At 36.3% G+C, this 14,133-nt stretch overlaps 1 long non-coding RNA gene across 3 annotated transcripts in view; it reads right to left on the reverse strand.

Annotated features, from left to right (window-relative positions):
- Positions 1-14,133, reverse strand: part of LOC140608922 (uncharacterized) — a 182,395-nt gene that overhangs the window by 88,885 nt on the left and 79,377 nt on the right. For all 3 annotated transcript variants that reach the window (XR_012010921.1, XR_012010923.1, XR_012010922.1), the window contains one exon: positions 11,888-11,961. This is a non-coding gene — a long non-coding RNA (uncharacterized lncRNA). The remainder of the gene's footprint in view (positions 1-11,887; positions 11,962-14,133) is intronic.

Below are 14,133 nucleotides of genomic sequence, written 5' to 3' on the forward strand. Positions count from 1 at the left end.
TGTACTTAACTACTGTTTTGAACTACTCTTTAACTACTCTCCTGAACTTGAAGTGCAAAAAACATTCTATACATTACATTAGAAGAATTTCTGTGTCTTTAAATTATAGTATGAAAGGTTAGGCCTCTTTTTTCAACATTATCTGATATAATTTCTTTCTTATGAAATTTGCAGTGTGTTTCAGATATCATTAAATGGTAATCATGCTAGCCTAGGGAGTCTAGAGAATTCAGAGTTAATATTTTAAACAATTTAATATGTTGGTGACAAATAATTGCAAGCCACCTAATATTTCTGAATGACAAATCTGTCTTATTAAAAACATACAAATCATTTTTTGTGACTGGAAGGTAAAGACACAGTTTTTCCAAAGTCGGGATGTACAAACTACTGCTGGCAAGTCCAATCTGGTCTTCCAAACTGATAATAAAATTCTACTGGAACACAGCCATGCCCACTCATCTAGGTATTGTCTACGGCTGCTTTCGTGTTGCAATGGTAAAGCTGAGTAGTTGCAACAGAGACAGTATTGTCTGCAAAACCTAAAATATTATGTATCCCTTTACAGAAAAAAAATTTGCCAACTTCTGCTTCAAAACAACATTAGAGTGTTAGTTCTTTAAGTTATAAGGTGAAGAGGAAAGTGAACGCAAAGTTATCTTTAAAATTTGATGTCTGGATTCCATTTCTGCCTGAGCCATTCTTCCATTGGTTTTAAACACAAATTTTGCAGCTGCATTAAGAGTTGGCTCTGGGCAGCTCTGGTGGCACAGCGGTTTAGCGCCGCCTGCAGCCCGGGGTGTGATCCTGGAGACGTGGGATCGAGTTCCCCGTGGGGCTCCCTGCATGGAGCCTGCTTCTCCCTCTGCCTGTGTCTCTGCCTCTCTCTCTCTCTCTCTTTCTCTCTCTCTCTCTCCCTGCATCTCTCATGAATAAATAAATAAAAAATCTTAAAAAAAAAAGAGTTGGATCTTACATTAAGCTCTCTTACACCATATTCAAATTCTGTTTCCATAATTAAGGCTAAAGTTGGTTAAGTGAAAGCTGAAAGCAGTCTTATGAGGCTCTTGGCAGGGTTCTTATGGTTAAGAGTATAGATATAGGAGAATTGCACCTAAAACTTGGTGAATCCTAATGTAAAACACTGATGAAGGCAGAAACCTCTCTCAGGAAGTCACCAGGGAATCCACCCAACATCCAAAGGTGGTTTGTTGAGGGTCCCTTGACCCATCAGAGACATCCCAATCCTTAAAAATCTAGGCATTCTAGTTATGTTCTTAGACTTGGAGGTGGCTTTAGTGAAGTTCAGACTGAGTGAGCAATAGTCACTTTAACATGCCTGAGAAACATACATATCAAGGGGGAGAGTAAGCAAAGACAAGTTCACTATTAAACCTTCTGTGACCCATTTGTCTTAGTTGAAAATATAAATAAGGTTTCTATTAGTTACCATTCAAATTGCTATAATTCTAAGTCGTTAAATGTTTTTCTAGTTAACTCACAGTTACCCCAAGGAAAATGGTCCACAATAGAACAACCCTCTAAATCCCAATCATTTGTGTAGTTTGGGAAAATGTCATTAATAATTCTATTCTGATTATTTAAAAGAAGTCACAATTAGGTTGGAACCGAATATATACAGAATTTATAAGACCTTTGAATTGATATCAGACATCAACATAATCATATACTTTATAAGAGATGTATGACTGAGGACCCACAAAGATAAAAAAAATAGGAACTGAAGTAGAAAATCCAGTTTCAAAATGAACGGAAGCTTAATATCATGCAGAACTTTTTGCAAGACATTTTGTAGCAAAGTACATGGCCCAACTACAACAAGCTCATAGGACTCTATGGTATGCAGTCTTTTTATTTTTAATGATTCATGATTTTATTTTATCCTTTTTTATTTTATTTTTTTAAAGATTTTATTTATTTATTCATGAGAGACAAAGAGAGAGAGAGGCAGAGACACAGGCAGAGAGAGAAGCAGGCTCCACGCAGGGAGCCCGATGTGGGATCTGATCCCAGGACTCCAGGACCAGGCCCTGGGCCAAAGGCAAGCACTAACCTGTTGAGCCATCCAGGGATCCCCATTACCTTGTTTTTAAAAAAGATTTTATTTATTTATTCATGAGAGACAGAGAGAGAGAGGCAGAGACATAGGCAAAAGGAAAAGCAGGCTTCGTGCAGGGAGCCTGATGCAGGACTTAATCCCGGAACTCCAGGACCATGCCCTGAGTCAAAGGTAGACGCTCAACCGCTGAGCCACCCAGGCATCCCTATTTTATCCTTTTAATGTCACTTTTTTATTTAAAAAACTTCTATGTATACTTTTTTTGCTATTGCATTTCATACACTCTTATAAGCTGCCTGAAATTTTGGGGAAAAGGTAAGAAATTCCTAAGTGAAGTAAAAAAACATTTTAAAAATAGGTATCCCAATTTGCCAAGTGTTTCACTCATAAAACCAGAAAAGTAAAGAAACTCAAAACTGAAATATAGAAGAATTAATTTGCTATTGGCAAATGGTTTTAGATAGGTTAATATGATAGGCCTTTGCATTACAAATTTCTCTATGGTATAGACAATGGAAAATGCCATGTGAGACTAGTGATCACTCATCATAACCAAACATATAATAGATACCTTACATAAATAATCTTAGCAAATTGTTCAAAGAATATGATTATTATTCCAATTTTATAAGTGGAGAAATTGAGGCTTACAGCAGTTAAGTAATATGATTAAAAGTTGAGGAGTAGGGTCCACTTTCCAAAGTTTTTAGAGAAATGGGAGCTCTATAGTGGGAGCTATGGCATAAATTACTCCATATTCACTCCAGCCTTCAGGAGATCTGGTTTTCTAAGAATCATGGTAAGTTACACCTGACAAATTCCTAGTGGGAGCACCTTATGTTTCCTAAACCAACACCTTTCTTATGGATATTATAATTATTTTACTTAAAAGTTTTGCATATAAATTTATAAGTGAGATAGTGCTACAGTTTTTATTAATTTCTAACAGGCTTTTCTTTAGTATTAAAATAATATCTTTATCAAATGATTTGGGAATATTTCATTTTTTATGATCTGTAATGATATAAACACATATAGACATTGAATTGTCTGTTTCTTATTTTTTAATTTTTAAAATCTCTAAAGATTTTATTTATATATCTATTTATTTTAGAGAGAACATGTAGGGGAGAGTGGGAGAAGGGACAAAGTGGGAGGGAGAGATGAGCCTGACTCAGGGTTTGGTCTCATGACCCTCAGTCTCATGACCCTTGGTCTCATGACCCTGAGCTGAAACCAAGAGCTGCAAACTCAACCAACTGAGCCACCCAGGTGCCACATGTTTGCTTTTATATTTTGAAGTATAGATGGAACTAAATCATAAAACCAACTCATCCTGGTATCTTTTTAATAAAGGAACTTAAACAAATATTGCAACACCTTTTTGGGGAATGGCATATTCATACTTTATACTCTTGGGTTCAATTTTGTACTTATATTTTAGGGAGATATATTGAAAATAATATATGACTAAATAACTTTTATCCTAATAATTTTCATATCAGGAAATGTCTCAGTATAGTTCATTACATTGAGCAATTTAAAGACCAGAAATCCAAATGCCATGGAGTAAATAACTGTGAAAGTAGCTGTCATTTGTACCTTAATACCTGTTCTTCACAAGTTCAATGGTGATAAAAAAAATCTCAATTTTAGCTGAGTATGTGGTTTCTCAGAATAAAGAATGTATTTCAGACTTCCAATGGCTGGTTCCACACGTAAGGAACTTGATGGTTGCTACTCTATCCTGACAAGTAGCAGGCTAAAAGATTAACAACTATACTTGGATCCATAAGAGATGGGAGGTCACAGGGCACACGGCAGTCCCTGAGATTGGAGAGGCAGGTGAATAAGGATGCTGCCACTTATCTGAGCAGACTCACGAGTAGAGCTGGCTGCAGGAACCAGTGCTGAGCTATAGTAGAACTGCTAGAGGTTCAGTGAGGACAAATCTGAGAGTAAAAAACTCCAGGTTAACTGAATTATAGCTCCTCCACCCCACCATTGGCAATGTTGTGAGATTTACTTCTAGGAGCTTTGCCAGGTTCCTAGAGTAAATATCAGAGAAAAATTCCCGTATGCTTTTGGCAGGGGGAAGAGCAAAGGAACCATTTTGAAATTGGCCAGAGCACTCTTTTTTTAAAAGTTTTTTTAAAGATTTGTTTACTTATTTGAGAGAGAGAGAGAGAAGGCACTCGATGTAGGCACAAAGGGAGAGAATCCTTCAAGCAGACTCCTCACTGAGCTCAGAACCTGATGGGGGGCTCCCTCCCATGAGATCATAGCATGAAACCAAGAGTCAGATGCCCAACCGATTGAGCCACCCAGGTGGCTCAGAGCACGCTGTTCTTAACAAGGGCTCCACTCACAGGAAACTAGTTAACCAGAGCCTACCAGATCTGGAAGAGAGGAAAAATCCAACTCCTGCCCACTAAGGCCATCCTGACACACCTAAGCAGGAGAAAAAAACTAAGATACACTTGTGAAGTTCACAGCCCAGAGGCACAGTAGCCAGAGACCTAATCACAGAATTGTAGAACACTACCCCCTTCCCTTATTCCTTTTACTCAGTATATCTGGCTCAAGAAAAAAATTATAAGGCATTCCAAAAGGCAAACAAACAAACACAAAAACTGCCTGTAATTAGAAAAGACAAAGCAAGCATCAAAACCAGACATGGCAGATACGTATGTTGAAATCAGGCTTGGAATTTTAAATAATTATGATTAATGTGCTAGGGTTCTATTGGACAAGTAGCATGTAAGAACAGATGAACAGTGTAAGCAGAGAGCTGGAAACTGTAAGAAAATACAAAAATTGTAAAGATTAAAAAAAAAACACTAATCGAAGGACGCCTGGGTGGCTCAGTGGTTGAGCATCTGCCCTCGGCTCAGGGAGTGATCCTGGGATCCAGGATCGGGTCCCACACTGGGCTCCCTGCAAGGAGCCTACTTCTCTCTCTGGCTGTGTCTCTGTCTCTCTCTCTGTGTCTCTCATGAATAAATAAATAAATCTTAGAAAAAAGAGAAGTCCAGGATTTAAAAGAAAAAACAACACTCACCGAAATGAAGAATGCCTTTAACAGGCTTATTAATAGACTGGACACAGCTGAGGATGGAATTCCTGTGCTTGAGGTTATGTTAATAGGAAAGCAAAGAGAAGAAAGACTGAGAAACAGAACAGAATAGGCAAGAACTGTGGAACAATTACAAAAGGTGTAACATAATGGGAATACCAGAGGAGAAGAGAAAAAGAGACAGAAGAAATATATGATATAATAATGACTAAGATTTTCCTTAAATGAATGCCAGGGACCAAACCACAGATCCAGGAAGCTTAGAGAACATCAAGTAGGAAATGCCAAAAACTACACCTATTTTGCACTCTAGTTGCAACCTACAGAAAATCAGAGAAAGAAAAATCCCCAAAGAAGCTAGAGAGGGAAAAAAAAGATACCTTATCTATGGAGGAACAAAGATAATAATATCCAATTTCTTCTCAGAAACAAGAAATACAAACAAGAAGAGAGTAAGTGAAAAATTTAAGATGTTGAGAGAGGAAAACAAAATAAAACAAAAAAAAAACCCACCAACCTAGAATTCTGTGAAATTATCATTCACAAGTGAAGAATAAATAGAGACTTTCTCAAATAAAAATTGAGGGAGTTTGTTGCCTGTAGACCCACCTTTCAAGAAATGTTAAAAGAAGTTTTTTAGAGAAAGAATAATAAAAGTCAGAAACTCATATCTACATAAAGGATGAGCATTGAAGAAGAAATACATGGAGGTAAAATGAAACCTTTTATTTTTAATGGCTCTAACAAATAAGTTTGTTCAAAATAATGATATCAGTGATGTATTTCATTGTGTATGTTAGTGTAGATATCTTCTGTGTGTGTATATATATTTATATGCTTCTGTAGTCCTATATGTAAGTGAAAAGAATAATAGCAATGATACAAGGAACAGACAGCAAGAATTAGGGTTATTTTGTAATCATAAGGATTCACATTACCTGCAAAGTGGTATTGTGCTATTTGAAAGTAGACTTGGGTTAGTTCTAAATGTATGTTACAAACTGCAGGGCCACCACCAAAAAAAGTAAAGAAAAGTAAAAAGAAAAAAAATGATATGCTAAGAAAGGAGAGAAAATGGAATCCTATAAAATATTCATTTAAAACCACAAAAGGCAGGAAAAACAGAGTGGAAGACTATATAGCCTCCTAGCATTTAGGTATGCCCTTCTGATGAAGTTCTGACTAGCGTAATGCAAGCAAAAAATTGGAGAAGGCTTATCAAAAGAAGGAAACTTGCCCTTTGAATCTATATCTTCCTAATGGCTGGAGTTAAAACATGGTGCTTGACCCTAAGGCAACGTAGCACCACGTGTCGAGGTGCAGAATAATAGGATAGAAGTAAGTCCCAATGATTGTGAGTTTTTCATATCAGTCCTTGACTTAATATATTTATACAACACAGAAAAATAAACTTCATGTTTTAGGTGACTACTACTTTTGGTTATCTGCTCCTCAGAGGTGAACTTGACCTTATATAATACTGGAAGGGACTTATAGAACTGGAAGGGACTATAATTCAGCAACTGTTAAAAAATAAAGTAGAGAAAGAATAAAAAATAATTTGAGTGAAATAAAGATCATTCACCAGAAACCAAGAACTAATATCTTTCTATATGGTGATTTTCTAAAATATTTTTCAATTAAAGTCAGAGACTAGGTTGACCACTATTGCCATTGTATTGATGGCCCTAATAAATATAAACACACACACACACACACACACAAGAAAATGTTAAAAAAAAAAGTTTCCTTTATGTTAGCAATAAAAATGTGGAAATAAAATGGAAAACATTTCATTCAAAGTAGTAATGAAAAATACAAAAATACTTAGTGGTAACTTTAGAAAGATTCAGAGCCAGTTGTAAAGAATTTTATTAAAATTCAGAATAAAAATTAATCTTAGTAGAAGGCATACTTATTCTTGGAAGGCCTTCCTGATAACATAAAAACATCAGTGTTATACAAGTATATAGATATAATGTAATTCCTACTAGAATCCCAACAGATTTTTTTGTAACAGATTGCATAAAGTGATTTTTAAAAAATATGTGGAAAAATTAATACCCAAGAATAGCTAATTATATTTTGGAAAAAGGAAAAATTATTAAAGATAAGGGAGTTACCATACTACTTATTAGAATACAGAATAGAACAACCTATGAAATTACTGTGGTTTTGGCATACGCATAGAAAAACAGATCAATAGAATAGAGAATCAAGAAGTGATCCCCATTACATGTAAAAAAGTATATTTTAACTCAGAGAAAACTATATGGTTTATTTATTAAGTTGGACTGCACACTGACTATCCTCTTGAAATAGAATAAAGTAGGGCTCTTAATTTCCATCTGTTTCATACCACACTTGAGTTCATTTCTGTAAATACTCCAGTCCATATTTTCAAGCTCCCTCATTCCTCACAAACATCTAATCCTTGGCTATGTCCTGGGCAAGAGGTACATCCCCCTGAAATCTTATCTGCCCTCAGAAGGATGAATTCAGGGAAGAGACCGTCATGGAGCCCATTTGGGCAGGAATTCTGGGATCCTAGTGCCTGTAGCACAGTCCAGATTGGTGTGGGGGAAGGCAGAGGAATGTAGAGGGGGCCTGGCCCTTTGGCCCTTCAGACTACTTGCCCCATTAGAAGGCACATGTCAGCAAGGGCCAGGTCAGTGCTTCTTAAAGAGCATGAACGAGGGCAGGGTACCTCTTGCCTATGTCTTAGCTCAGTGGCATCACCATATTATTTTTCTTTCTGCCACCACAACTGCAAAACCTCCTTCATCAGCCAGGATCTAGAAGTAAAGATAACTGCGAGTAGGAATGCAGCTGATTTAAAATGGAAATATATCACAATCAAGAAATAAATCATTGCTGTTTATATTTTGGGGTCATTTGTTACAGCAGCACAACCTAGCCTTTCCTGAGATATATGTTTGTCTATGTGTATGCACACGTGTGTGTATATATGTTTATGATCATATAAACATATAAGTTTTAAAAGAGTTTTTAACATGGGTTGCTGGTCAGGAATGTGTATAGAAGTTGGGAGAATAGAATGAAATGGGAAAGGATAAGACGGACCAAAAAATAAAAGAAGGAAATACTAAGAAAACAGACGTCATGTTTAAAAAGCATGTAAGATATAATATCATTTATCTAAAATGACGTAAGTCCATGGGTATTTGTGCATAAGGAGACCCATGAAAAGATGGACACTAAATGTTAATGGTGATTATTTCAGTGTGGTGGGATACCAAGTGACTTTCACTTTCTTGCTTAGAACTTTATCTCATTTGGATTTTTCTAAATGATCCTGTTATTGAAGCAGCAAGAGAAAAACAATGAAGCCATTCTACTTATAGAGGAAAAATGGGATGAAGGCCGAAGAATGTGAGCCAGCTTCTTTCCTTGAATGGAACTGCCTGACTGCCTTCTGGTCTCAAGTCCTGCAGCATTTTTTCCATGGTAAATTGTGGTTTTTCCCCAGAATTTACTCAGAGTCCAACTGTTTTATATAAATCATGAAGTTTTCTCAGTTTCCTCAAATGGATTGGCTAATTTGTGAGAGAAGATGACCACTGTAATTCGGTTTTTCATGTGTACTGTCCACAGGGGCATATTATCCTGATGCTGAGGGGATATTTTTTGGCTTGTATGCTGGTTGGGTTGCTTAGCATAGAGGGCTCATGATGGTAGTCAAACTCTCTTTTCAGACTGATTTCACAATCAGAAGATTTATATTGGGTGGGAATTCAGGAATTAATCATGGTGATCTGGAAGAGATATTATAAAACCCCTAAGAGGGAAAAATATCTGTCAACATTCCTTACTTAGGGGCCTAGATTGACCTCCTAGTTGCAGCCTTTTAGTCAGTATTTCTGCTTGCCACTTACAAAAGTTGGGTAATATTTAAAAGAAAACAAGAATGATATCTTAAAGTAGATGATAAAAATAACCAAGATAACATAATCAAATGAAACAGTAAGATAAAGTGGTATGAAGTAAGCACTATAAAGGGGCAAAAATAAAAATCAGGGTTAAAAAAATATGGTGAAAGAGATGAGACAATAAAGATTTGAAACAAAAAGCTAAAAGAAAATAAAACTTTGCATTTAAAAGAAAATAATGTAGTACAGGAACAAACTAAATTCATAATATAGAATATATGAATTAGATTAGAGAATATAGTAAGAAGGGTTAGAATAATATACGAGGACAGAACCCAGGGATTAACTGGGACCCTTCAGGCTGAGGCTGCTTCAAACATTCCCTGAGCTCCTGGCTACCTTCTTCTCGTTAGGCTGGGAGTGTGTTGGTGGGATTTCTGGGCTTTGAGACTCCCAGATGGATAGTTTCAGGAGAGCAGAGACCTGAGTTTTTGGCCATCAAGCTCCCTTCTGTTTTCTGCCGATCATGACCCCAGTTGACACTTCCAGCCAGGCAAAGGTGAACCCAATAATTTCCCAAACATATGACTGATGCAACCTTTATTTTAACACATACTCAAATATTTGCTAGTTTCTTTGTACTTAGCACTAGTTTCTTTGGGCAAAGGGAAAGAAGACAATGAAACTTCAGTTTAGAAAAAACCCCTAAAGTTTACAATTAGCTCTTACTCCCATTTTCAAAAGAGAAATCATTCTACATAATAGACCCTCCCAATTTGTACACTAGATTTAAATTACCTCTGTGCCATTACCAGTTCATTTTACAAAGTTATGCTGTTTATTTCACATATGTGAAGTTCTTAAAAATCTGATTTCTCTCCCAGTCTCTACTATGTAACACAAGTGGCACACACTGATTTGGGTCTCAAAAATCTATGACTAATTTTAAGCCTTGAAGTCAGTGGTTTTGTTTTAGTTCTTTAAGCAAGAAACCTTGAACTTTTCTCAAGTGGAATTGATATTACTGAGATATGAACAATGGCCAAGCTTTTTCCTGCTTGGAATAGCTTGAGATCATTTTATTTGATCAACCTGCTATGATTATGTCACAAGCAATATGACTGGAAATGAACAAACGTCCTTGAATAAAATTTCACCTTGACTTGATTCTCATTTGATGAAACCTGTTTTAGTAAGCCTACGTGTTGGACATAAGCAGTGCCACATGCATGTATTTCCTATAAACAGGCAACAGATGGTAAACATCATATTGAAAGCGACATACAAGAACAAATGTGGTTTAGAAAGATCTTGAAATTTGAACAAATTTGATAAGTCCTGTTGTTCAGTAGGAGAAGGCCAGAAATGCAGCTATTTGAATTATGCATTTAATATTATCTCCAATTCATTAATTTCTGAATTAATGATTACCTTCTTTGAGATAAGATTTCAGCAATATAATCTATAATACCTCCCCAGAAGTAGTTATTTATTTAAGAACAACAAATTTAGGATTGTCTTTTAAGAAATAGCTATAGTTAATATTTCAGTTCAACATTTCAAACCTTGGATGAGCTTATCTCAAAATAGTCCTAACTGACTTAAACAGGTTTTGAGGTCTTTGTTCTTTTTTTTTTTTTAAGATTTATTTATTTCTTCCAAAGAGAGAGAGAGAAAGACAGAGAGAGAGAGCGCACATGCACATGTAAGAAAGAACACAGTGGGGAGGGGCAGAGAGAGAGGCAAAGAGAAAACCAAGCAGACTCCCTGTTGAGCACAGAGGGCCACTCGGAACTTCATCTCAAGATCCTGAGATCAGATCTGAGTGGAAACCAAAAGCCTGATGCTTAATGGACTGCACCACCCAGGTACCCCTTGAGGTCTTTGTTCTAAGTGGTGGACCTTTGTGAAACTGAGGAAACAATAGGGATGGTGGTGCTACCATATAGACTCCCTGCCAAAGCTGCCCAGCAGAGCTCTGGAGCTACTGGAAAGAGCTGCAGAACTCAAATATATAGTGAAGGGTCACCTATGCTGCCACCCATGCTGGACATTGGCATTCTTCTATGTCCCTACTCACTTTGCTAAACCAGGTTAACACGGATCTCAGATGCTTCTGAATCAAGCATGCTTAAGAAACCACATGCATTTCTGATTCCTACGTGCTTTGGGGAATGGTATTGTTAACATTTATTTCCGATTCCCTTCCATTGCAAGTTCTTGACACTGGTGGTAGACTGACCATGATGGTCCAGCTTACTCTTTATTAGGACATTATTGAACTCAGACAAAACAGCACACTTCCCATGGGAAGCATTTAGCTGTACAGCATACTCAAAACTGTTGTTTGAACCCTGGGCTCCTTTTCATGTCTTTATTTCAGAGGAAGTACTTGGAAGAGTTTTCTATACCCTGAAGCAGAACAGAGCCTTCCTCTGGAATTATAAGTGTTACAGGTGTCACCTGTAACTTCCCTGCTTTGCTCAATGAACCTGGATTGTGTCAAGGGTTTAGAAAAGGTCCATGCAATCTCTGGTTTCCTGACTTAACTTTTCGTCCCCAAATTCTGGTCATCCCTTACATTTCACATAATCTCTCTACAAAATGATAGTTAATATTGACCTTCTCCCTCTTTTTGATATCATGTCTATATTTCCATGCCTGTGTGCCACTCTTGCAGACAGTGCATTGTCTTATTTGACAGGCAGGCACTGAACAAGGCAAGACTGTGAGAAAATAGGTCAAAACGGTTCAATCCAACATAAATTAATTCAACCCAGTTCTAAATTTAACAAACCACATTCAAAAGGATTCAATCAGATTAGAATAATTAAAACTTACCTTTTAAGCAACTATCACACTTCAAATTGGAGATCCATTTCCTCTTCATCTGGTTTCAGTTCTGGTCAAGTAGCCTGTTTAATATGTAATAGGAATAAATCAGAGAGGAATGTTTTCTTCTTTTGGCACCTTAAGACCTTGTAGTTATGAAAATTATTTACTCAAAAGTTTATCATAGTTAAAAAATCAATTTTGAGCCTAAGATAGTAATTTCATTTCATGAAACACCAGATGAAATAGCTTGATCACTCAATTAGGAAAAGGTGATCTGAAATCTTAGAGAAATATAGATTAGAAAATATATACCTCTTCCAACCTTATTTCTTTGGATTTCTCAATTTAAAGGTAAAATCATCCATGTCTGAGAATATGAAGACAAAAAGCAGCATAACTTTAAAATCCAATATTATTAAGGGAAATGGGAAAAGAAAAGAGAATGTGGAAACTATGCAAACTATTTCCATGTGAAATGTAGTTCTTAAACTTCCAAGCTTTGACCTACACTTCTCAAAATATCTAATCAACAGCAGAATATATATATTTTTAGGTATCAATTTGTTCCAAAGTCTAAAGAAAGAAATCTTTTTCTATTAAAAGGATAAAGTATGGTGCAAAAGTCATTTTACTTTCAAGCAATGGTTGTATCCAGGTTTTTTTTTTTTTTAACTTACCTAAACATCTTCTCATGCACCATGTTTTTTCAATCAGTTTTTGGCAACCTATCTTAAATTGAGAATTGAAACTGTTCCATTGAAGGCTCCCAGAAAAGAGAAAATGAAAAATTAAGTGCTGATTTCAGGCTTTATTGAAGTTTCTGCCTAAATCTGCTTTTGAGAATTAATAGTGCCAAAGTTATTTCATTTGTGACTTATTTACCATTTGGCCATAATGAAAGAATAGAAATAATTATCTTATCACATCTTTGCCTCCAGGGCCAGTAATTTCCCTTCAATGAGTGCCTCCTAAAACAATATTTTTTTTCAGAAAAGTGATGTTTATATTAGAAAGCAGATATTCTCTTGGTCTCTACTGGAGATGTCTTTTCACACTTAATGGATGGACGACACTTAAACTTTGTGCTGTCTTTTGTGAAAAGCTTAGTACTTTGGGTACTTTTTGTATACTGTGCAAAATGATCAAGTTATTGTGTAACTCACTGCATTAAGATGTGGCCTAAGTAGTGAAAATAAATGGTATCACCATATGAATCTAAGTGATTTGAGGGCACATGCCTTGGGAAGGGAGAGAAAACTATATATTATTGAATCGGAACATTAAGAGATGGAAAAAATCTTTGAGATCATTCAATCCAAACATTATATGTTCTCATTCATTTGGGGAATATAAATAATAGTGAAAGGGAAAATAAGGGAAGGGAGAAGAAATGTGTGGGAAATATCAGAAAGGGAGACAGAACATAAAGACTGCTAACTCTGGGAAACGAACTAGGGGTGGTAGAAGGGGAGGAGGGCGGGGGGTGGGAGTGAACGGGTGACGGGCACTGGGTGTTATTCTGTATGTTAGAAAATTGAACACCAATAAAAAAAAAAAAAAAAAAAAAAAAAAAACAAACTTATTTTAGTTAGAGTCAACAAACTTAAAATCTAGATAGTTTTGGGTTGTGCTCCAAATCCCACAGATTGTTTAAAGCAAGAATCAAGCCCAGCTTTCAGAGTCCTGTTCTGGAAATGAATAAAATAAATGTCCGCAGTGTACTTTCAAGCAAAAAGGAATCTCCAAAGTTGTTCAGTTGCCCACAAGCACTGTCAGTCAAGGTCTATATTGTGAATATCATGATTCAGTTAGAAAAAAACCACTTCTGTTTTCATTTGAAGTTGGGCCACAAATACTCAAACATGCGGTTGGCAAAAAGCTAAATTTCCATCAAAGAATTGTGTTTTGTTTAGCTGATTTTTCCCATCTGATCCAATGGCCAAGCCAGCCAATTCTGAACTTAATTTAAGGGCAGTATTGGATAGCCCTAGATGATAGTGATAACAATTACTACACATGATTTGTGAAGCTTATTACAATTCTTTGTGTTGAGTTTCATCCTTGGGATATGGCTAAGGCAATAGTTTTCAACCTTGGGTGAACACTGTAATCATCTAGGGGGCTTTGAAAATACGTCTGGGTTCCAATCACAGAAATTTTTATTCTATTGGTTGGGGATACAAGATGGGCATCAGATTTTATTTTGAAAGCTCTCTGGGTGATTCTAATGTACAGCTAAGAACCACTGGGCA

Source organism: Canis lupus, chromosome 18 (assembly GCF_048164855.1).
Source record: "Canis lupus baileyi chromosome 18, mCanLup2.hap1, whole genome shotgun sequence".
Classification (NCBI taxonomy): Eukaryota; Metazoa; Chordata; class Mammalia; order Carnivora; family Canidae; genus Canis; species Canis lupus.